This window comes from Enhydra lutris, unplaced genomic scaffold (genome assembly GCF_002288905.1).
Source record: "Enhydra lutris kenyoni isolate GAN:26980312 unplaced genomic scaffold, ASM228890v2 scaffoldscaffold16, whole genome shotgun sequence".
NCBI classification, from domain to species: Eukaryota; Metazoa; Chordata; class Mammalia; order Carnivora; family Mustelidae; genus Enhydra; species Enhydra lutris.
Window position 1 is genome coordinate 17,662,659 of NW_019154100.1, and position 25,221 is coordinate 17,687,879.

Sequence of the window (25,221 nt, forward strand, 5' to 3'; positions counted from 1 at the left end):
ACGCCCCTTCAGATCACTATGTTTGTATCTTTAGGGTAAATATCCAGTAGTGCAATTGCTGGGTCACAGGGTAGCTCTATTTTCAACTTTTTGAGGAACCTCCATGCTGTTTTCCAGAATGGTTGCACCAGCTTGCATTCCCAGCAACAGCATAGGAGGGTTTCCCTTTCTCCGCATCCTTGCCAGCAACCGTCATTCCCTGACTTGTTAATTTTAGCCATTCTGACTGGTGTGAAGTGGTATCTCATTGTGGTTTTGATTTGTATTTCCCTGATGCCGAGTGACGTGGGGCATTTTTTCATGTGTCTGTTGGCCATCTGGATGTCTTCGTTGCAGAAATGTCTGTTCATGTCCTCTGCCCATTTCTTGATTGGATTATTTGCTCTTTGGGTGTTGAGTTTGATAAGCTCTTTATAGATTTTGGATACTAACCCTTTATCTGATATGTCCTTGGGAAATATCTTCTCCCATTCTGTCCGTTGTCTTTTGGTTTTGTTAACTGTTTCCTTTGCTGTGCAAAAGCTTTTGATCTTGATGAAATGCGAATAGTTCATTTTTGCCCTTGCTTCCCTTGCCTTTGGCAATGTTCCTAGGAAGAAGTTGCTGTGGCTGAGGTCGAAGAGGTTGCTGCCTGTGTTCTCCTCAAGGATTTTGATGGATTCCTTTCTCACATTGAGGCCCTTCATCCATTTTGAGTCTATTTTCATGTGTGGTGTAAGGAAATGGTCCAGTTTCATTTTTCTGCATGTGGCTGTCCAATTTTCCCAACACCATTTGTTGAAGAGGCTGTCTTTTTTCCATTGGACATTCTTTCCTGCTTTGTCGAAGATTAGTTGACCATAGAGTTGAGGGTCTATTTCTGGACTCTCTATTCTGTTCCATTGATCTATGTGTCTGTTTTTGTGCCAGTACCATACTGTCTTGATGATGACAGCTTTGTAATAGAGGTTGAAGTCCGGAATTGTGATTTCACCAACTTTGGCATTCTTCTTCAATATTCCTTTGGCTATTCGAGGTCTTTTCTGGTTCCATATAAATTTTAGGATTATTTGTTCCATTTCTTTGAAAAAAATGGATGGGATTTTGGGTTTTCCACATATAGTATCATGTCATCTGCAAAGAGTGATGGTTTGACTTCTTTGCCAATTTGGATGCCTTTAATTTCTTTTTGTTGTCTGATTGCTAAGGCTAGGACTTCTAGTACTATGTTGAATGGCAGTGGTGATAATGGACTTCCCTGCCGTGTTCCCAACCTTAGTGGAAAAGCTTTCAGTTTTTCTCCATTGAGAATGATATTTGCTGTAGGTGTTTCATAGATGGCTTGATAATATTGAGGTATGTGCCCTCTATCCCTACACTTTGAAGAGTTTTGTTCAGGAAGGGATGCTGTACTTTGTCAAATGCTTTTTCAGCATCTATTGAGAGTATCATATATGGTTCTTGTTCTTTCTTTTATTAATGTATTGTATCACATTGATTAATTTGCAGATGTTGAACCAACCTTGCAGCCCTGGAATAAATCCCACTTGGTTGTGGTAAATACTCCTTTTAATATACTGTTGGATCCTGTTGGCTAGTATTTTGGTGAGAATTTTCACATCGTGTTTATCAAGGATATTAGTCTGTAATTCTCTTTTTTGATGGGATCCTTGTCTGGTTTTGGGATCAAAGTGATGCTGGCCTCATAAAATGAGTTTGTAAGTTTTCCTTCCATTTCTATTTTTTGGAATGGTTTCAGGAGAATAAGAATTAATTCTTCTTTAAATGTCTGGTAGAATTCCCCTGGGAAGCCATCTGGCGCTGGGCTTTTATTTGTTTGGAGATTTTTGATGACTGTTTCAATCTCCTTACTGGTTATGGGTCTGTTCAAGCTTTGTAATGTAGCTTTTTATCTCTCCTTCTATTTTCAATGATAGCCTAGCTGGATATAGTATTCTTGGCTGCATGTTTTTCTCGTTTAGTGCTCTGAATATATCATGCCAGTCCTTTCTGGCCTGCCAGGTCTCTGTGGATAAGTCTGCTGCCAATCTAATATTTTTACCATTGTATGTTACAGACTTTTTTTCCCGGGCTGCTTTCAGGATTTTCTCTTTGTTGCTAAGACTTGTAAATTTTACTATTAGGTGACGGGATGTGGACCTATTCTTACTGTTTTTGAGGGGTGTGCTCTGCACCTCCTGGATTTTGATGCTTGTTCCCTTCGCCATAAAAAACGTTAAAAGAGGAAAGGGTAAAAGTTAAAAAAAATAGAAGAAAAAAAATAAAATTAAAAAAAGATTAAATTAACTGCAAGACTAAAGAATCATGGGGAGAAAGCCATGAATTCCATGCTTTGCTTTCTCCTCCTCTGAAATTCCGCTGTTCTCACTGGTAAGTGAACTTGGTCTTGGCTGGATTTCTTGTTGATCTTCTGGGGAAGGGGCTGGTTATCGTGATTCTCAAGTGTCTTTGCCCGAGTTTGAATTGCACCACCCTTACCAGGGGCCAGGCTAAGTAATCTGCTCGGGTTCGCTTTCAGGAACTTTTGTTCCTTGAATGCTTTCTGTTGAGTTCCAGAGGACGGGAATGAAAATGGCAGCCTCCCAACCTCTGGCCTGGAGGAGCCGAGAGCTCGGGACCCCACTCCTCAGTGCACCCTCCGAGAAAAGTACTCAATCACTCCCGTCTCCCTGGCCTCTGGCTGTGCTCCGAGCTACCCAGCCTGTGAACGGTTCAAGGTAACGCTGAGCTGAGAGCTCACTCCTTGGCTCTGTCTCTGTAGCTGGCTTCCCCGCTTTAATACCTGCGAGCTCTGCAACACTCAGACACCCCCGATCCTTCTGTGACCCCGGGGACCTGGGGCCACACTGACCCCACGTGGGCTTCACCCCGGTTTAGCCTCTGGAGCAATGTCCCTCAGTGGAGCAGACTTTTAAAAGTCCTGATTTTGTGGTCTGTTGTTCTGCCACTTACTGGGAGCTGGCCCCTCCCCCCGCAGTCTATCTTCCTGTCACTTTGGATTCACTTCTCCACTGGTCCTACCTTTCAGAAAGTGGTCAACTTTCTGTTTCTAGAATCGTTGCTTTTCTTCTCTTCGACCTCCTGTTGGATTTGTAGGTGTTTGCAATGATTTGATAAGCTATTTAGCTGATCTCATGCTACCTGATGTAGTCTCAGCCTGCTACTTCTCCGCTATCTTGACTCCTCCCCCCTCCTTCAATCTCTTTTTTTATCCTAGTTTTCAACATATACGTCTTTCACTTCATTGGTTAAATTGTTCCTACATATTTTATTCTTTTTTATGCAATTGTACATGGAATTTTCTCTGTTATTAGTGTATAGAAACCAAGTCCCTGTGTTTTGATTGTGAATTCTGTAAATATTGAATGTATTCATTCTGTTTCAGTAGACCCTTTAGGGTTTATTACATATACCATTGTCATCTGCAAATAGTGAATTATTTTCTTCCTTTACAATTGGTTCCCCCCCACCCCGCTTTTTGCCTAATTGCTCTGGCTAGACCTTCCAAAATTAAGTTGCATGAAAGTGGGGATAGTGAGCATCCTTGTTGTTTTTTGTTTTTTTTTTTTCTGATCTTAAAGGAAAGGCTTTCAGCTTTTCATCACTGAGTATGATTTATCTGGGCTTGTCATCTATAGCCTTTATTATGTTGAAGTATATCTCCTCTATAAACCCTCTATTTTGTTGACTATTAAAAATGGAGGTTGATCAAGATTTTTATACTTCATTTTGTTAAGGTGTTATATCACACAGACTCAATCATAGATGGTGACCCTTTCTTCCATCATTGGAATAAACACTCCATGACTGTGGTGAAGAATCCTTTCAATATGTTTCTACATTCAGTTTGGTAATGTTTTGTTCAGAATTTTTGAGTTTATGTTCATTAGAGATAGTGGCCTGCAATTTGATTTTCTTATGGCATCTTTGGTTTCTGTATCAGAATAATTCTAGTCTCATAAATGTGTTTGGAATATTTCCTTTTCCTATTTTTTGGATGACTTTGAGAAGGGTTAATATTCCTTAAAAATTCATGCATTCTGCTTTCAGAATATTGTCAGATCCTCAGATTGTATATACTTAATATTTGATTGAAAAAAAAAAAAACAATACATTCACTTCAATTTGCAGGTATTACACTTAAGTGGAAAATTAACTCCTTAGAGGTACTGCTTCACATTGTGCCCAATCTTTTTTCTCATTTGTAAACTGCATAGAATCCAAAACTACTAAAAATTCCACATACGTCTATGTAGGCACACAGACAAGAAAAGCCAGGGATTTTACGGTCAGATTAAGCTTAAAAGAAGCTCTTCAGTTATTAAAAACCAAAGGCCTAAATAAAATTTAATTCCCATTTGCTTAGAATCACGGAAAGACATATAAAGGTCAAGTATCTAGAAACCATGATGTAAGCTACAAGTATAAGGATTGCTACAAGTATAAGCTACAAGTATAAACTCTGGGATTTTCAAACAGATTAGACCAGAAAATATTCTTGCCTATTTCAAAAGGTTTCAGTAGCTTTCCCTAAATTTACAAACTTCTAAATTGTCCATCACCAAGAATCAGGAGCTTAAAATTCTATTTCAGTTTCCTGTAGCTTTCTTTCTTCCAATATGAAATCATATTACCTTAAAGACAAGAAAATGCACTAATCCATCGCATATATACACACATTAAAAATTTCTATATGTTTAGAACTATGTGAAGAAGAACCAATTCACTGCATTCTTAAAGTTCTATATAGCACAAATAAAAGTTTAGTTCTGTCAATTTGTTAACTTTTCATTACAGAAAAAGTATGGTTAATGAATAGCTTAGCCAAACTAAGTACATTTCTTTTCTCCAGCAAAGATTGCCTTTATCTCAACTTGTCACCACTACTCACCAATGCATATCTTCTCTGTAACTTCAGTTGAAATATAACGTTAACGTAAGTGAATATTATTGTTTAGAGGTGTACTGGTTTCTTGTGCAGAAATGTACTTGTTTCTCAGGATATTACTCACAGAAAATGCTCCTTAGGCAAGTAAGTTTGGGAAATGCTACCTTAAACTTCAGCAACTTCTTGACAGTCTTTGGTTACTAATACCCATTTTAAATATTCAGGTAGGGGATATTGTTTCTATTATTTCCCAAATATATTTTACCATGAGGCCTTTTCCCAAAAACTTACTTATCTTAAAGAATATTCCATGGAACACAGGTTAGAAAATTATGATTTTACCTTTCCAAGTTCAGCATTTTCACTCACTCTTTTTCTACAGAATACACTCAAAATCCCCACCCCACTGAATCAGGCAAATCAGATCTCCTTAATGGCAATTAAAAGGCAAAACCAGCACAGAGGTACATTTTAGAGAGATAGATTTCCAACTTAAAAGAAAAGACATTTAAAGGATGTGTGTTTAGTATCAAAATATAGTTAATAAGTAACATGATGGATATGTCAAATAAAAAGTATATGGTCAAGAATCAACCTTGGTATATTTAGCTCTTGCATATTTGACTTGACATTCTTAAACTCAGACATCTGAGACAACAGTCAGGTAAAAAATCAAGTAATATTGTTATTTATTAAGGGCACTAAATCAAGTAAATACAGTTGTTGAGGACACCATAATTCTTTTCTCCATAAAAGCAACAAGAACATTGAAAGATATTACAAAAATAAACTTTTTCAGAACTCTGGAAATTAATCAAAGCCATGTGAAGTCTATGGAATGTTTGTTCCTGTAGCTAACGCTGAAGCCTGGTTAAAAAAAAAAAAAAGAAAGAAAACAAATGAACAGAAAGTGAATGGTGTGCCATTTTTAACCTACCCTGTTAAAATGAGCCTGGGTGGCTCAGTGGGTTAAGCCTCTGCCTTCAGCTCAGGTCATGATCTCAGGGTCCTGGGATCGAGTCCCACATCGGTCTCTCTGCTCATCGGAGAGCCTGCTTCCCCCTCTCCCTCTGCCTGCCTCTCTGCCCAAACCCAACCTCACAGTTTACTCTATCATGGTCATCTTGAAAACCAACAGCCTACATCCACAGTGAAAAACAGAAGCCTAGCAACCACTGAGTAACACAGAACAAAACTGGAGCTTCTCCAAATCCTAATCTCCAAGTAGCTGTCAGAGTTTCATCCCTTCGCCTGTCCACAAGTCCCACAAAAAATCCAACTTTCAAGGTTTGTTTGTTTTGTTTCGTTTTTTGACTTAAGTAAGACTTCCAAGTGAGTGTTCCCTGCAAGCATGTGCTAAAAAGTAAACAGTAATTGTTTACAGCAGCAGCTGCCTAATTTGGTGGTAACACTAAGGCAAAAAATAAGCTAACCTGAACCATTAAAAGGAAAAGCTAAAGAATGAGATACACAGATAAGGCTCTGAAAAGCTCAAATGCTATTCCTAGGTATCTAGTAAAGACCATGAACATGCATAGGGCTGACCACAAGCCCACAAAAGATCTGAGAAGGTCCTGTGCTCTTAATTCAGACTCATCTTGTGCTTCACAAGCAGGAAGTGAGAACAAAGCCAGAATTGTGAACTGTTTTCCTGAGCACAGCAAATGTGCCTCTACACCCAAAGACACCGGGCAAAGTAGGGAACATGGTTTGTTCCAGGTACTTACAGAAATCTCTTCCCATTAACTGACCACTGAACTATCCCAGCAGAGACTTCACTGGCTACATATGACATAGTAGAGAAGAATATATGTACTACAAAATTAAGGTAAGTCATTTAACAAATCCATGGTAGAAACAAGCATTTTCAACAGCAAACTCTAGGGGGATGGGTCAGATTTCCGTATTGTCGTACTACTAAAAATGGCCAGTTTTTAATAATAATTGGGAGACATGCCAAGAAACAAGAGCATAAGTGAAGAAAAAATCATACAACTGTCCTGAGACAGACAAGACTTCGGACTTACTAGATAAAGATTCAAGTTATTTTAAACATGTTTAATGAGCCAAAGAAACCATGTCTGATGAACTCCCTGAAAGCAGTGACAGAACATACTCTAAGCACTGAAAGGAAAAAGACTGTCAACCAAGAATTTTATATCTAACAAAATACTCCTTCAGAAATGAAGTATAACATTCCATGGAAGCAAACAGTAATACAATGTTTTACTAGCCAGCATGATCTGGAAGAAACGCCAAAGAGAGTTTTTGAGGCTAACCTAAAAAAATAGACAGTAACCAATAAAAGTAACTACATACAAAAGTTAATAGACAAGACCAGTATGGGCACCTGGGTGGTGCCTGGGTGGCGCCCAGTCAGTTAAGCATCTGCCTTTAGCTCAGGTCATAATCCAACGGTCCTGGGACTGAGTTCCACATCATGCTCCCTCCTTAGCAGGGAATCTGCTTCTCCCTCTATCCTTCACCCTGCTCATGTGCTCGCTCGCTCTCTCTCTCATAAATGAAGTCTTTACAAAAAAAAAAGACAAGTATATTGTATCCTCTTATTTGATTTAAGCAGAACAGTAATTATAAATGAGTATTAAAGGGCATACAGTGTATGAACATGTCATCTCTAGGACAATATAGCACAAAGGAATACAAAGAACCCAGTATTGCTGAATCTTTTGTTGTTAAAGAACATTTTTTTTTCTTTTATTGCCAAAAAAATTTCCATTATAAGAAAATGTAGGAGAGACCCACACATTTGCAGGCAGCACTCAACTCTCAAGTCTACAGTTTGGAAACTATAAGGTCATTCGCAGGCCTGGAGGACTTATAAAGCATGTAGAATTAGCCCATTTTATATATCAGAAATCCACCTTCTAAAAGTATAAGCAACTGCTGCTAGAGACAGGTTATTTCTTTCCAGAATGCAATTTATTTCCTTGAATCCTTTGCATTGAGATATAAAGGTTTTGCTAAGGTGTTGCTAAATTCACTTCCGTATAGAAATGCTTCCTCAGAGCCCACAGTATATTTCAGTATTCTAATGTGTTGTTTAATAAATGCTTATAGTAAACTGCTGTACCAACATGAGACAAGAGTAAAGATAATTCATTTCAACTAAAAATATAAACTTCTATAGTTTCTTTCAATTTTATTATTCTTTCTGTTTTGTGCCAGTCTCAGGCTACTGACAGTAATGCTATCAGCTACCAATATCCAGAGACACTCACCTGGGCCCCAGGAAGCCTCTCATAGGCATCTCCTGTCTCCAAAAGTGTTATGACTGGACCAACCCTGGAGGTTCTTACTATAATTCCAAGACGCCCTCCAGCAACAACCATCAGGACAGTTGGGGGGAAAATAAAGGTTTATCACTTACAAGATTTAAAAATGATGCAGCACACTCAGGGCTTCATAGCATGGTCACAGGTAGCAGGAATGCGCAGGGCAATGGTTCTGCTGTATTGGGGTGAAGCATGGGGGCCTAAGGTTCTAGAGGTTCATTCTTTGTTGGTGAACTTAAAATATAAAAGGAATACTTTAAAGCACAGCAAGTGAAAAATGGCCCTGATGGTCAGTTATCAAAACCAACCAAGATCTCTGAAGCAAACACAATGAACAAGACAAAGTCCCTGACTTCATGGACAATGTAATTTCAGGGAATTAAGGAAACAAACAAGTACACAAACCAAATTATTACAGATCAAAGTAAAGGAAGTTAGAAAGGGAATTAGAAAATAAGGAGAAAACAGACAGGAAGGCTTCATAAGGAGTTGATACTTAAGCTGTGATCTAAAGGATGAAATTACGCCCCAGTATGAGAAAAAGCACTTGTGTCAGCAGCAAAAAAGATACGTGACTAGTCAGACTTGTAAAGCTGCTAATACCACAAGAATGTTACAGTTCAGCACCTATTTTGTTCAAGCAAAAAAGTTTATGGTAAGAAGAAAAATTAAAGAAGTTAAAAATAATTTTTAAAAGAAAGGCTGAAACAGCATCTAGTATTTGTTGACTACTGAAGACCTAAGTATTGGTCATAATTTTTTCTTGTCCCTGTACACATCCCTTTGCAGCCATCTCAAGTGTGAAGTGTCCGGCTCACTGCACTGATTCAGTGATTGGTCATATGGCTTCCTTTGTCCAAGGGAGTAGGAGTGGAAATGTCATTGTGATAGGTGCGTGCCTACTGCTTATGAAGAATCACATCTTTCCACTTCTCATCTAATTTCTGCCAGTGCTATACGAAGTTCTCCAAGATAGCTGCTGCCCCCCGCCCCCAGCCTGGGCTCAAGAAACACACGTAGAACAAACCTGATTACAGCCCTCAAGCAAGGAACCACATGTAAATACCAGACATGACAACAACAATCCAGTCAAGCCCAGCCTAGATCAACCAATAGCCTATCTGCAGACAGGCAAGCAAGAATAAATAATTGTTATTTCAGGCTATGAGTTTCAGGAATCTCTGCACCTAACAGCAGGCATTCACTTCTAACATGAAGCACTAGAAAATTTCACATGGGTTAGCTCAAAGTTCCCTTTGAGATAGGGATTTAAGTACTATCTATTTAACCACAAAGAAAATGAGGTATGGACACAGATTGAGAGATTAAGAACCAATATTCAAACCCAACAGCATAATTTCAAAATTTGTGGATTTTTATTACTGTGATAGTCCTCATGGTTGGCTTCAGTGTATTAACAACAGCATTAACAAATATATCATCCTGTTTCTAGCCTAGCACTTATGATGTCAATTACAGAAGGGAAACTGAGAACTCTAATTGGGGTCTCCTGGTTTGTTTCTGTTCCTGCCTTCTCAGGCTTTACTTTACCTGGGTGCATACTAAACAGTACTACCAAACCTTAATACCACTTTAAATGCCATCACTGTTTTATCTTCCAGAAAATAGAATCAAGAAGCAAGCAGCTACCCTGGGAGTAGGAGGAGTATATAATTATGCTGTTTATCATTTACATTGGATGAGAATAAATTTTTTTTTTTTTTTTAGTAAATTAAGCTTCTACCATGTCTTACTGAAAATAAGAGGACATTTTAATTATACAACTTGATAGTTACAACTCCTCTTGAAAAATTATGTGAGAAAAGATGTTCCTTTTAGAAATAAAAGTTAATAAATCCCTTCACCTGAATAAATAAAGCCATGGTGAATATAAAAAGTAAAATTTAGGGCACCTGGGTGGCTCAGTGGGTTAAGCCTCTGCCTTAGGCTCAGGTCATGGTCTTGGGGCCCTGGGATCAAAGCCCATACTGGGCTCTCTGCTCAGCAGGGAGCCTGCTTCCCCCTCTCTCTCTCTGCCTGCCTCTCTGCCTACTTGTGATCTCTGTCCGTCAAATAAATAAATAAAATCTTAAAAAAAAAAAAAAGTATGATTCCTATTCTGTTGATTTAAAAAGCTTAAAAAAAAAAAAGTAAAATTTACTGAACTGTATATTGAGTGCTACATTTTAAGATTTTTTCACATATTATTATACTGCTTTATAGACCACCAGGACATGATGTAACATGATTTAGAGGAAGGTTGAAAACAAAGGGCATTTATGCATTCCCAAATACATCGAAATCAGGTAGGCAAGTAGACTAGCCTATTTGTAATGAAAGGGAAAAAGTTTAACTTCCTTATACTCTTAATTCCATTTAATATTTTGTGGTAGGGAACACACAGACTGCACCAATGATGTAACCTATCTTCATCAGATTAAGGCAGGCTTTGGACAATTTTTTTAACATCTAAAGAAACTTCCAATTACCTTAAGGAAAAAAAAAAAAACCCTGACCAAAGCATTTTAGAAGTTTTAGTTATTCTTAGAATTGGAGGATAAAACATTTATTCCTTGCAGTTTTCTCATTACCCTGCAGACCATTATGGTTAAGAAAAAGGTGTGTTCCCAAGAAAGGAATTTAGTATCATTAAACACAAATAGGGTGTTTCCTGAACCTCCTTCAATGAATTCTATCAGAAAATAATGGAGTTAGTCATCCTATTTTCTTCCATTTCAAATACACTTATTCCCCTAAGGCATGTATATCTAAAACATACTCAACATCAGGACTAACCCACAAAGTTAAACCAAAAAGATGAAAACCAGAGATAAAAAGACAGACAATATGCTAATAAAAAGACAGACAATATGCTAATAAAAACTGAACTACTGAATATACTTCCAACTAACTAGCTAAGGAAATACTCCAGTCCTCACACTATGCTGCCAATCTTATTGAAAAGATATTTGTATAAGTAATTATACTTTTTATAAGCAGGATGTAGTAGAATAAAGCATGACGTTGTTTTAACTATCAATTTCAGGAAACCCAACAGGTTATTATAATGATGCTGCAATTTGGATCTTGTGTTTCTCATTTAACAGATTTCGACCCTGTGCAAGTACCTTAACTTTTTTTTTTTTAAAGATTTTATTTATTTATTTGACAGAGATCACAAGTAGGCGTGATCACAAGAAGGGGGGGAAGCAGGTTCCCTGCTGGGCAGAGAGCCTGATTTGTGGCCTGATCTCAGGTCCCTGGGATCATGACCTGAGCCGAAGGCAGAGGCTTTAACACACTGAGCCACCTAGGCGCCCCATACTTTAACTTCTTAATTACAAAACAGGAATGTATCACATACTATTTATTCTGCATCCATAAAGTGTGTACTCTGTGAACTAGTAGTTTCACTTTCCTTTTGTATGAATGGGTAATGGTGTGTTAATTTAACCAGTTAAGTATATTGTAGGGTGAGACAGATGAGGACATTTTCTATCAGTTTCAAATGACCGTCTCCAATAATCTTAAAAACACACGTACACTTCTCCCTGGTCAATCTCCACTCTATACAGACTCCCAGCTAACGGAGCAGTAAAGCATAGATGACAATACATGCTGCAGGAAAACAAGCTGACACACAACAGACACCCAAAGGAGAACTGCAATCAAAGAAAAGGGCAAGCGACTCTAAATCAAGCAACAGGGATTTACTTTTTTTGTTCAGTTAACAATTCATTTTAATATTTAATTGCTATTTTAACAAATCTAACAATGAATAGAAACATGGGCTAAATTCGTTTTAATTCTGTAAGCTAGAAGATCAGTTATCACTAGAGTTTCCTGAGACCAGTATTTCCGTCACTGAAATAAGTCTTTGAAATTAACGGTCTGAAATAAAGCGTGAAATCTAGTTCAAAGCAACTGTTTATTCTCTAACACAAGCTGGAGCGCCCTTGTCATGATTCACCTGACAAAGTCTCTACTACTCCAACTTCTCATTTACCTCGACTGCGTCATTCCGTCAGCTCCGTGTGTTTGGGTGGTGTTAATACTTCATACCAACTTGGGCTTCTGTCACCAACCAAATGAACGCTGGGCATCTTTTCAACCTCTAGTCAGTTTTTCTTAATAGGTAATTACTGCCATGCCTAGCCCTTTACCCGTTTCTGAACCATAAAATCAGAGTCAAAAGAGATTTTAGACATTTAGTCCAAACCTTAATATTTACAGGTGTGAATATAGGCCCAGAGAAACTAAAAACTATACCTATAGCTATTCAAGGACATAGAATTAGAAATAGAGGTAAGGCATTTTCGACTCCCAATGTCACCGTTGTTTCTGATTCCTTCTAATACCGGCAAGCAGGCTTGAATAGGAAAGGTATATTAGGATGCCAGAATGGCAAGGCAGGCGAGCCCAGCAAAGAGAATGAATACCCACAGGAAAAGTGACCTGAGTAGGCACCTGCTCGAGGTCCAGATTGATTTACTGTTACCGTACCAAGATTTGTGTTCACTGTGATGATCTCAAGGCAGTACTACTGCCTCTATTATGTTTATATTCCTTAATAGTCTTAGATCAAAATTCCTGACCACAGTTATAATGGCTGGTTCAACAACTTAAATACTGTTATCTATTGTCAATATTAAAGTAAAATTGAAACCAGGAAAAAAGTTTCACAGAATAAACTCTACATTACTTCCAAGTCCATCTCAAAATTATGGAACAAAGGAAAAAGCTTACATAATTAACCACATTTACATGTGAACTTTAGTAGGGACTGAAGCAATTGAACCAACAAACAATGGAATTGCTCATAATATGTAGCTTTCATAAATTGTATACTACTTCTAGACGTTTACTTTTCAGTATTTTCCCCTTTCATGGACAAGAATACCAAGACTCCAAGAAGTATCTCAACTGACTAAACACAATGCGTAAGTTGCTGAAACTAACAGAAACTCAGCTGTCTTCCCCATTTCTTACTCCTACGACAGGATGACTGCGATAGATTGACAGCCACAAATTATTGGGGGAGCAAAGTCTGGCTTTGCCTCTCTGTAAATACATTGGCTGTCTTCTAACTGCTCTGACTTACCCAGTAAAATAGAAGTGCTAGGTTTGAGGTTCGTGCCCAGGCCATAACAAGACGGGCAGCTTCCACCCCTGTACCATAGAACACATTCTGTTATCAAGTTCACTCCGTTCTTCAGTTCACTGTTGACGAGAGCCCATAGATTTCAATAAAATTTTATCCTGGATGTTTTTTCAGTCCTCAGTTTTCACTGTATTCTCTTTTGTAATTTCTGTATTTGTCTTGAAATTCATCATATCTCATCTATTATTCAAGATTTTCTTATAGAGTCGTTTTATTTTTTTTTTCAACATTATTATTTTGAAATCCTATACTACTGTTTCCAACATCTGGGTCTTTTTCTAATTGACTGATTCTCTTAATATGAATCACCTTTTTTTTTTTTGAACATAGAGTAATTTTGAACTATATAGTGCGCACTGTAGACATGTGTTACAGACTATAGATTCTTTCATCTTCCTCGGAAGGGTGGTGATTGTTGCTCTACTCCTAAGATGTGGTCCTTCCGGAGTATTAATGAAAATCCAAAGGTATTTACTATCTCCCTTTAACATGGCAGGACTCCAACCCCCAAATAACTCTGTCTTCTCTGGGGTGAGCGCCTGCTTAAGTGTCTGGTCATCTTTCAGTGTTCCAGTTTATGTTTTCCCCCCTAGGTCCCTTGGAATACGGCCCCATGTATACACAGTTCTGGAGTCAGCAAAGGCTTTAAGCTGTTATATGTATATATGGTCCCGCCCCCTCCTCTGTGGCCTTTCTAAACTCCATCAGTTCCCAAGTGCCCTGAGAGCCCCATGTTCCAGGCCCTGGTTTCTCAGGACAAAAATTGTAGCTTTCTTCCTTGCCACTACAGGATGAAGAAGTGGCCTCAGGGTAAACAACAAGGACTATATCGTTCACTCTTCAGTAAGGACTTGTACACTACACATAATTTGAACAGGAAAGGTTTAATATAAAGTATTAATTATATATGATACTTTACTAACAATGAATAAAACTGAAAAAAACATGAGGAAATAAACCCAAGGCAGGAGCAAACAAAAAGCACGGGCCCCCACTCTCCAAAGCTGAAATTCAAACCTCATTTAAAAAGGTCTGGCTGCAGCCCACTGGATGGTCAAGAAGTTTAGCAGCCTGATCTGGGTTAGAGATAGTGCACCATCAGCAAGCCAAGGCTGGGATGCCAGAAACCATGGGCTATGACTAGATGACCAGGAACTGAAGGCTGATCAACAGAGCATGGCACACGGGACCACCAAGATGGAGCCGACTGCTGGGCTGGGGAAGTAAGGCTGGCAGGCACAGAACCACACGCTGGGGCTGGCCAATGGGAAAACCTCCACTAGGATGTCAGCAAACAAAGCTGGCAGGCAGGGAATGAGGGCCCCAACTACCAACAGAAATTTGCTAGGGAATCAGTAACGCTCAGGGCTGCAGGCACACATGCTAACGGCCACTGTGGAGCCAGCAGGAATGCAAGCATACCAGGATCAGGAAGAGAAACACCTTCCTCCCACAGAGTCCCTTCAGCACCCTCCACTGAGCAAACTAAAACTGTCTTCACAAAGGAGGGATGCCCATGGGATGTAGCATAACAGTGAAAAGTACATTTAGAGTTGGTAGATAATTAAGTGGCACTGCATGTAAATGTGGATCTTACCCAGGGTTGATTCCCTTCAAGGGCTGAATCTCTTCTACTTCCTGCCTACTTTTAGTTGTTATTGACTGCCTTCATACAAGTGTATCTATCATGCGGGTACACGTAACACAGATAGATCTCTCTATTTGTCTCTCTTAATACATACAGGTAGCACAGCTTCTATTTTTTATGTACTCGATGGTTGGTCATTTGAGCTATTCTGTGATTAGCACAAGGCAAAATCTACGGATTATGATTTGATATAGAATCTAGACAATACTTTGAGCAGAGAACTACCCCTCTTTTAATATTTCAGACTACCTACTGTCAGGTTTATGAAACGTATGGCCATCTTGGCATTTGATGGTACACATTAAGTTTCACTGACACACCCTTATCCAAGATATTCTCAGGGGAAAAAACAGATTTCCACTAGTCCTTAAAAAAAAAGAACCAAAAAAAAAAAAAAAAAAAGTTTACTCAACTACATATGAAATGGCCTCCTCAAATTGGCCAGATAATGCCAAAGTCACATTCCTACCTCATAATTTAAAATACTCTCAAGATACTGAGGTCCAAAAAAATCATGTCCATAAAATGAAACAACTTTAAAATCATGTGTCACTATTTTTATGTATTAAAATCTATAAAGTTTAAGTACATGTTAAAAGGACATGGAGTTCGAAGGGATGGATTACACAAAACTCACTTGGATCGGGAGTATTCTCTGTAACAAAGGTTGTTCCTAAACATGCCAACTTTAATATTACATAGCTAGTAATCTTTTTTATGTCGTTATATAGGACTTCAAAGTTCTAGGCAGCAGACCAATAAACCACAACCCTGTGGGAACCACTTGAAAGCAAAACTTTCCTTCTAGTTCTTGTGGCAATACTTTGTGAAACAATAAGGAAGCTGTATTACAAAATCAAGTAATTCTGGCACCAAACACCACAGGATATTTTTGTGAAAGAGTTATGTGTCTTCTAAAAATGTATTCTTTTATAAACAAGGTAAGAAAATTTAGCAGGGCTCACCACTCAGGAAGAGCTGGCTGTACCTTAGATAGGTAGAGAAAGTGTGGACATACCTCCACACCTGAATTATAGTATTTGTTAGTCTGGGGAGCAGGAGTATTGTAAGTGATCTAACCCCTTGTCACAAAGGAATCCGAACTTACACAGCTGTCAGAATTGCTGGGGAAGGCACAGACTAAAGGATGGGGAGAAGGAAAAGAGGAGTCACCATAAAGTTGTCAATCTGACAAATCAAACCCACCTGGACACCAAAGGGGGACTTTGAGGAAAGGTCTGTGACCAACAGGTGCTCCTGTGTAACCACTGCCTCAGGGGATCTGCTGAACCAAGACTGATGATGCTAAACAGCACTGATGACTAGCCATCATGAGGATGAGCAAGATGGTGGACTAAGATGGGAAGGACAGGGTGGAACCCACCAGGCATCATCTGTCTGTTGGTCACCTAGTCTGACAGCAAAGGCCTTAGACGAAAAATGGCTTCTGTTTCACTTCAGCCTTTCAAATCTCACTCGTGCTCCTTTGATGAATGTAACCAAATAAATAAATAAGAGTTCCCAATTTAACCAAACAAGCATATGGATACCTACCATGGATGAGTATTATTTAATTTAGATACACACAAAAATCACTTTATTAAGTCATCCTTCTGCTTAACAAAATATACATAGGGTATGAAAAGATGTGAATATAATTCTAAGATTTTAAAATCCATATTCCTTCATTAGAAAATGTATTCTCAAAACAGTTCACCATACTTTTTCCATCACTCTCTAGTTTTTCTGAAGTAAAAGAGAGCTTCAAACAGGATTCAAACTTCTTAGATCTACCAAAGAAGTCAGTTTTATTTTGGCCATCAGCTGCTAAGCTACCACCTGGATGTTAATGCCTATACTACACAAAGTAACATAAAAGGTTGCAAGACTAAAATGTGATTGAAATTTATGTCATTATTTGATTCTGGATGAACAGAACCTTTTTTTTTTTTTTTAATATACTCTATCCAGTCTCATTCGGGGTCCCCTGTTGGCCTCATCTTTTTTTTTTTTTTTTTTATTCTTGCGGACATTTGCAATTAGATTCCAATCTACACTGTTTTTGTAACTATACAACACGTGTAAAAATAGCAGTTCATATCTTAAGACATGATTCTTAAGAAACAAGTATGAACTGAGTAAGAATAAGAAAAAATTTGCTAGTATTCCTCTATAAAGTTTTCACATTAAGTCCAGTTTTCTATTCTAGAGTATATAAGGAAAACAATTTCCTTTTTCTGTAAGAACATTCCAAATCTTATATTACCAAGCAATCCCCTAATTTTTTAAATTCTCACATTAATATGTATTGAATACCTACTAGGTTTGAGGCACTGTGCCTCAAAATGAAGACAGAAGAATGAAAGAGAAAATGGTTCATGCTGTAATATTAGAGAGTGGTTTATTAGTCTAAGTAGCCAAAACATTCTTTAATAAAAAATGTTGGACATAATTATTTCAAAACTTACTGTAAGACTACAGTCATTAAATAAGTATGGTCCTAGCATAAAGACATATAGACCAATAGAATACAGCAGAGTGCCCAGAAATAGACCCCTGCTTATATAAAATTAATTTTTCACAAGGAAGCAAAAACTATTCAATGGGAAATGACAACCTTTCAACAAATAGCACTGGGAAAACTGGATATCCACATGCAAAAGAATCAAGTTGGGTTTTACTTAACACCGTACACAAAAACTCTAAATGAAATGAAGACCTACCTATAAAAATAAAAATTGTAAAACTCTAAGAGGACAACTTTATATGACATTCACTTTGGCAATGATTTATTGGATTTAATGCCAAAAGCACAGGCAATAAAATAAGAAATAGGTACACTAGGCCACATTAAAATTAAACTTCTGTATTAGAGGACACGATAAAAGTGAAAAGGCAATCCATGAGAGGAGAGAAAATGTCTGCAAGTTACCTAGTAAGGGGTTAAATATCCAGAGATATTTAAAATATTTAAAAACTGAGAACAATGAAAAAACCAGCCCAATGTTTTAAAAGGGCATAGGACATGAATAAACAGGTATCCAAAGAAAATCTGGAGTCTGTAAACAAATAGTCTCTTACAGATATTTAATCAGTATGCCAATAAGTAATTATATCAATAAAACAGGTCTATTTCTAAAAACATAATGTGTCAAATGGGCTCAAAGAAGAAAGCCTAGATAATTCAATAACCATCACAGAAATTATAATGTTAATTTAATAACCACCAAAATGCCATTCTCCTAAGCTCACCACCCCCTTAAAAAAATTCTCCAAGCTTAGGTAGTTTTACTAGGAAGTTCTATCAGAAATTTGAAGATTAAATTTGTTTCTTACAAAAATTACTCCAGAGAATAAATGAGGAAAAATGACCCATCTCATGAAATACAGTGTTCTATGAAAATCAAGTAAGGACAACATAAGAAAGATAAGAAAATTTCATTTATAAACAGAAAAAAATCCCACATAAAATACCTGGTAACTAAGTCCAATAATATAAAAAATACTATTAAGTACTGTTCATCCCAGAATCACAAAGATAGCTCAACATCAGTAAGTTTACCATGGGAATTCACAATTAGCAACAGAAGTCACAAGATGATCTTACAAGATACAAAAAAATAATTTTTCAAAAAATGTAATGCCTTCCTATGAAACTTCGAAAGAAAGAAACTTTCTTGGAAAAGAGATTAGAGACTTCCCAACCAAAAACTTAGAGCAAAGATTTAAAGAAATAAGATGAAGTCTGTTTAACAATAGAATCCAGAAAACCATAACCTCATTTTTTTTGCTCTTCTACAACGTAATACCAGTGGTCCTGACAAAAGTGACAAGGGGCACCTGGGTGGCTCAGTGGTTAAGCTCTGTCTTCGGCTCAAGTCATGATCTCAGGGTCTTGGGATTGAGCCCCGCATCCGACTCCCTGCTCAGCAGGAAGCCTGCTGCTCCCTCTCCCACTCCTCCTGCTTGTGTTCCCTCCCTCACTGTGCCTCTGTCAAATAAACAAATAAAATCCTAAAAAAAAAAAATCTGAAATCTAAAATGGTGGCTAGCACAGATAAACAAGAGCAGCCAACAATAAATGAAGTCAGATCATCAACTCAGTTCTATAGATCTTACAGATCTAAGGTCCAAAACCAAACAAAAGATGGAATGCAGAAGTTTGTACTTTATATGAATCACTAAATTCTACTCCTGAAACTAATATAACACTATTTAAAATTTAAATAAAAACTTGAAACATTCAAAAAATTGTACTTTGATTTGTCTCTTTATACATATTAAGTACTATTTTCAATATTAAAACATGTTGGGGTGCAAAGGTACAGATTTCAATGGTTTTAATACATGAGAAAATTATAAGGAATTCAGGGGTTCAGTAAAGGAGAAGAGTGTGGTGAAGCCCAAAGTAGAAGTGTTTTCTCTGTTTAATATAAAGTGGAAAGTTTATACCAAACAGAGAGATGGTAGGTTAAAAATGTACATATCAAGTAGGGAAACCACAAGTCTCGGATCCCCGCAGACTGCAGTCTGAGCAGTAAAAGATAATGTCAGGTCCTGCTAAGGAGCTGGTATTTTATGCTGTGGCCATCGAGGGCAACATGAAGTCCTCCAGTTATGGACCAACACGGACAGACTGGCAGGTTATATATATCACTTGGGGGTGCTTACTGATGTGAAACATTAATAAAGGTGGAAAAGGCAGGAGATAAACTGTCATGAGATTTCCCCCATACCCCTAAAGTCCACGTTTAAGAGAGTAAGAGCTAAGTCAAGATATTTACCAATTAAAATTTGATGCAGCAGTTTTATATCAAGGGAAATACAGGAAAAAAGCAAGTTTGTGTAGCATTTATATAATAGTCTCCATAAATAAAAAGGAAGGGAGAGAAATTAGTTTCAGAGTAACACCTAAGAAATTACTTTCTGGGTATAGGAGATAATTCTTCTCAAAGCAGGTCCCAGAGAAGGTCACAATACTTTTTCCAATACTTCCAAAACTGCCCAAAATGGGACCAGAAAAATGACAAGGCATTATGAGCCTACCTAGAAGAATTAATAGAAGAAAAAAAAATACAAGTGTGAAGGAGAAAAACAACAACAACAACAAAAATCAGGAGAAATAAGACAAATGGGGAGAAGCAGAATTTGCAAAGTGTTTGATAACTCTCCCAACACAGTAGGATTGTGGATTTACTTTGTCTGGAGTACTATACACACTGCACAGATCATGGTTTTACTAGTGATGGAGATATGCAACTTGCTACTGTGGTTAACAGTGAACACTCATGAGGCAAACTGATGGTAGGCAGTTACTCTCAGTGAACAGTCAAGTCAGTTCCTTCCTACCCCGCAAGCTTCATGTTTAGATCCTTTCCTTCTGATTCACTTTTCTTCCTATTTTCTTCTTCTGTGCACTGTTCCCTTGAGGATCTTTTAATTTCTATCCCTTCCTCAGTTTTCCATTTGTTAAACGATTGATGCCCTTTTCTTATCCCTTCCTACTTTTACTTTCAAAACCCCATGTAATGTGAGGTTTCTTCCAAGACTCTTCATTCTGAGGCTCTTCCAGACCACCTCTTAACTCAATCCAGGCCCACGTCAACATCCATCAAAGCCCTCTCCTTTGGTACACTAGAGATAAGGGAGAACAAATGGGCAACTCTAAAAACAGCAGTAAAACTTCCAAAAATTCCAATGCCGTGGATATGAAGAAAGGACACTCTTAACAAAATTCTGTCTTCTAGATATGTTTCTGGTCAACTTAGCATTTAAAGCCCACACTTGTTAGCACTTAGTGTAAGGTATAGGTCTTATTTATTCTGTTGCATGTAGGGTGTGAGTACAGGATATGTATTACAGCAGGAAATTCCTATTATATTCCCTTAATTTTATGGTTATTATATCCTGTACTTAGAGACTTAAGCAAAAGGATTTTCTTTTCCCATTGAGTATTTGTTTTTTTCCTTAACGTTGTTTTTAACCTTTCTAGATAAAGAACACTTTTTAATATAATACAGCTTTTTCAATCTCCATTATAATAGTTGAATATTAACTGTCTCCTGAGTAAAGTTTATGATACAAACCAAAAAGTACATATTACCACAGAGGACACCTATCACTGGTTGAGTCCTGCTGTGTATTTCATGTATGTACATATTCATGAGAACAAATTACCTTCTAAAATTCTCTCAAAATAAAGTTCTCGGAAAACCTAAAAACTGGACTGTTAGAAATAAGGCCAGGCCTGTAAAGAGATTTTAAAATACAGTTTGTATATCATTTCAGAATATGATCTACACCAATTCTCAAGAAATGGATTTATGCAGTTTGAAAACTCCTTTGAGTAAAATCGATTTCATAAAGCTGCACAAAAATATTTCATGTTATCTAATGAGAATTCTCTAGACCAATCTGAAATTTTCATCATTTTCCTGGAGACAGCATCATTTACTACTGAGTTTCTTTGTTCTTCAAGTTACCAGTTTTCCTGTAGCAACATCTTAATTGGTCATTAAATATTCCTAAGAAATATATTTTAGGATCTTAAGAACCAGAGTAAGCACCTAGTTACATAGAAAAGTAAATAACAAATATGCAAGTATTTATCTTAACTCATATCCATAGGTTTTTAATGAGCTTTAATACCAATCCAGACACACATTTCATTATTCACATGTACAACTTGTTTTTCCATTTTACATACTAACACACACCTACATTTAGACATAAGTACGTACCATATGTAAAGAATGTAACTTTATATCCTATCCCATCGATATCCAATCATGAGCACTTTCATGTTCCACTAAATTTTGCAAAAACACAACTTTAGGTGACCTTTAAAGTTCCTAACAAAAGTCTGCTATTTGATTTCTAGAAACATAGCATGAGATGCTCACATTTACAAAAATGCTGCCAATCACCAAATTTAGGCATAAATATTCCCCCATATTTCTCATATTTTCAGATGAATTTTTTAATGGTTTCAGGAAGCATTTATAGATACAGAAGTATGTACATATATATTATCTCCATCTCAACTCATCGTTTACATTAGTATCAACATACTATTACCTATCTACATATACATAGGTATGTATATGAAATTCTTTCACTGGACAGTATTAAGAACTTAGTGTAAGCCATGAAGTTGTCCAGGTGCTAAAAGAACTTAGTGTAAGCCATGAAGTTGTCCAGATGCTAAAAGACAAAGATCCTGCACTCATGGAACTCACATACCATCATCAGGAAGCCACAAGTACTTACCAAAAATACAATTATGTAAAAAACTGGTAGCTAATCAAGAAAAGTAAAACAGAATCAAGGTATATGATAGAGAAGGTTATTTTACACGAGTTTATCAGTGAAGGCTTCTTAGGAGGTGCCATTTGCACAGGGACATCAATCAACAGTGGAAACATTGTTCATATCTCCACTAAGTGGTCTAGAAGAACCACTAAATAGACTTTTATTGTGTATTTATATACACACACACTCTGGGCTATCCTTTCCATTCAACCAATACTTACTTGGGACTAATATACCAGGCAAGGTGCTATCAACTCAGATAACTGCCCAGGACCCAATCTAGCAGGGGAGTTAAACATTTTATATGCCAATTCCCAGGTAATTTTTCCATTTTAATTTTGATCTGGGCAGGGGGGAAAAAAAACAAAACAGAACAGGGCACTAGGAAACTTATAGGGAGCTGGCCTAATCTATTTGGGGGTATGGGAGTGAGGGAGACAGGAAAAGGTTCCCTAAGTAATAATTTAGGCATTATCTAAAAGATATGTAACAAGATAGGAAGAAAGTCAAGTTCCAGAAAGGAGGAAACTCAAATGAGAGAAGGAAGGAGAGCAGACTGCAGAAATGGGTGAGGGGGTGGAATTAATAGCCCAGCAGGTGAAATACACAATATCATCTTGACACCTACGGCCTCTCAGTATCATTTAATTGGGAAAGTCATCTATAACCTCAACCTTCATATTTCCCACTTTTTTCATATCCTACTAAGAGGTGTTTCTTCTACATATTTGAATTTTATATCACTTTAGTAACAACAGCCCAATTTTTACTAAACTCCCCATAAAAGGACAATATTATACATTTTCTACATGAGTTCCACAAAGACAAATTAAACCCTGGATAAAAAAGGTTTTCTACATTTTTTAAGGCAAGTTTTTAATCACTATTCCAGAAATACCCAGAAATAGCCCTGGAAAACAGATCTATTTGTTTTCCCCTTGGGACAATTTTTTTTTTTTTTATTTTATGCTAGATAGAAAAGAATAAAAGCAAATAATTAGCATTCCCAACTTTCTCTTTCCTCAAGCCTTCACATCTCACCTACCTCCCTGTCAGCTGATGATTTACTTCCTCTATCAGAATAATGAAAGAGTAGACAAACTTCACACCCTCTCACTATATCTATTTTCAACTTTATACACATAGTATTCCTTCCTGTCCCTGTGTATAAACTACCCATTTTCCTAGTAAAGATCAACTCCAAACCATTAATACATTATACCCTATCACCTCTCAATATGGCATCACTTTTTGCCCCCCTCTCTAAATCATTCCGTCAGAATATCAGTTTGTTATATCCTCTGTTTTAACTTTTTTTAAAGATTTTATTTATTTATTTGACAGAGATCACAAGTAGGCAGAGAGGCAGGCAGAGAGAGGGGGGAAGCAGGCTCCCTGCCGAGCAGAGAGCCCGATGCAGGGCTCGATCCCAGGACCCTGAGACCACGACCTGAGCCGAAGGCAGAGGCTTTAACCCACTGAGCCACCCAGCCACCCTCCTCTGTTTTAATTTATATATAACCTCCTTCACCCACCCCGTCCATATCTCTGCTCAATACTCATGGAAGCTTCTCCAAAGGGAGGCCCTCCTTTTCTCTAGTAAACCAAATCCACACAGGCTTCCCTATTGACCACTGTCATCCCACAGTGGTAAGCTCACACTGCCAAGACTTATAATCAGTTCTATTTTTTAAACCAATCAATATGCAGCATTTACTGCAAATGCTCAATTTTGAAACATGATCTTCACAAGGCTTCTATGACATTACCCTATGGCCAACCTCTCTTCTCTCCTCCTTATCTCCTGTAGTAGAATTAATAAGGCCCCTCCAAGATGTCTGTGTCCTCTTTCCCAGAATCTGAGTACAGTAATTTATATGTCAAAGGGACTTCGCAGTTATGATTCAATTAATGATTGTGAGATGGGGAGATTGTTATGGATTACCATTGTGGGCCTGACATAGTCACTAAGAGTCTTTTAAGAGGAAGGCAGAAAGATCAGACTCTCCCCCATTAGGGTGCAATCCTCACAGACGGAGTCAAACAGGACAGCAAAATAAACTCCTGAATTTCCCTCCTCCCACAGATGTACCAAATGTACAGCCACACCAGAAGCAATGTCTTTTGAAAGCTATCTAGAATGCAGTTGAGTGACTTCTACACAGTGGTCAAGTAAGAAAAATGCTTATATCAAAGGAGTCAGAAAAGTTGGAAACTAACCCTAAATCATTCCCAACCCAACAAAGCATCATACAATCGGGGGGATACTCCCAACTCACAGCTTCTCCCTAATGAGCAAGGGTTTTTATCACACATCTTTAAGACCCCATCTGACAGACAGTATCCTGAGACATTGAACTCTGAACAACTACTAAGCTTGTGGTCACAAGACCCAGAACACTACACTGTAGCAAACTGAACAGCTGTTTTTTAAACAGGCATGTACAGGTAAGCACCAACTGCAGTTAACCCCATCAGTATCAAACAAAAAACAGAGGAGGGAAGGACTCATTTCAAGGAAGATGGAAGATAGGAATTAACTGCAAACTTTACCAGTTGTGCCTAAGGACGATCTGACTTCTAATATAGCACACCTACAGACTGCCTACTGTTTTCTGTAGACTGGGAAGCCAGTAGACATTTCCCTCACTCCCACCCTCTGGACTGCTCCAACAATAAAATAGTCACCAGAATCTCCATGGAAGAAGCTTGTACACATATCTGGATGCCCAAAATTTTTCAGCTCCTTCATATGGAGCCCCAAAACATCTAGAAGCTCTGATAGCCAACAGGGCACGCATTCATGAGTCCCACAGCAAGTGCAGTCATTTTTCAAAATACAACTTAGGGAGTATAGCAAAACCGATTCTACGTTCCTACATTAAAAAACAAGAATAAAAATTTTTTTAAAAAGGAAACA

General features: G+C 37.7%; 1 protein-coding gene across 1 annotated transcript in view; it reads right to left on the reverse strand.

Annotated features, from left to right (window-relative positions):
- The window catches only part of LOC111147336 (isoprenoid synthase domain containing), a 323,058-nt gene that overhangs the window by 245,974 nt on the left and 51,863 nt on the right, over positions 1–25,221 (reverse strand). The window lies entirely within an intron of this gene.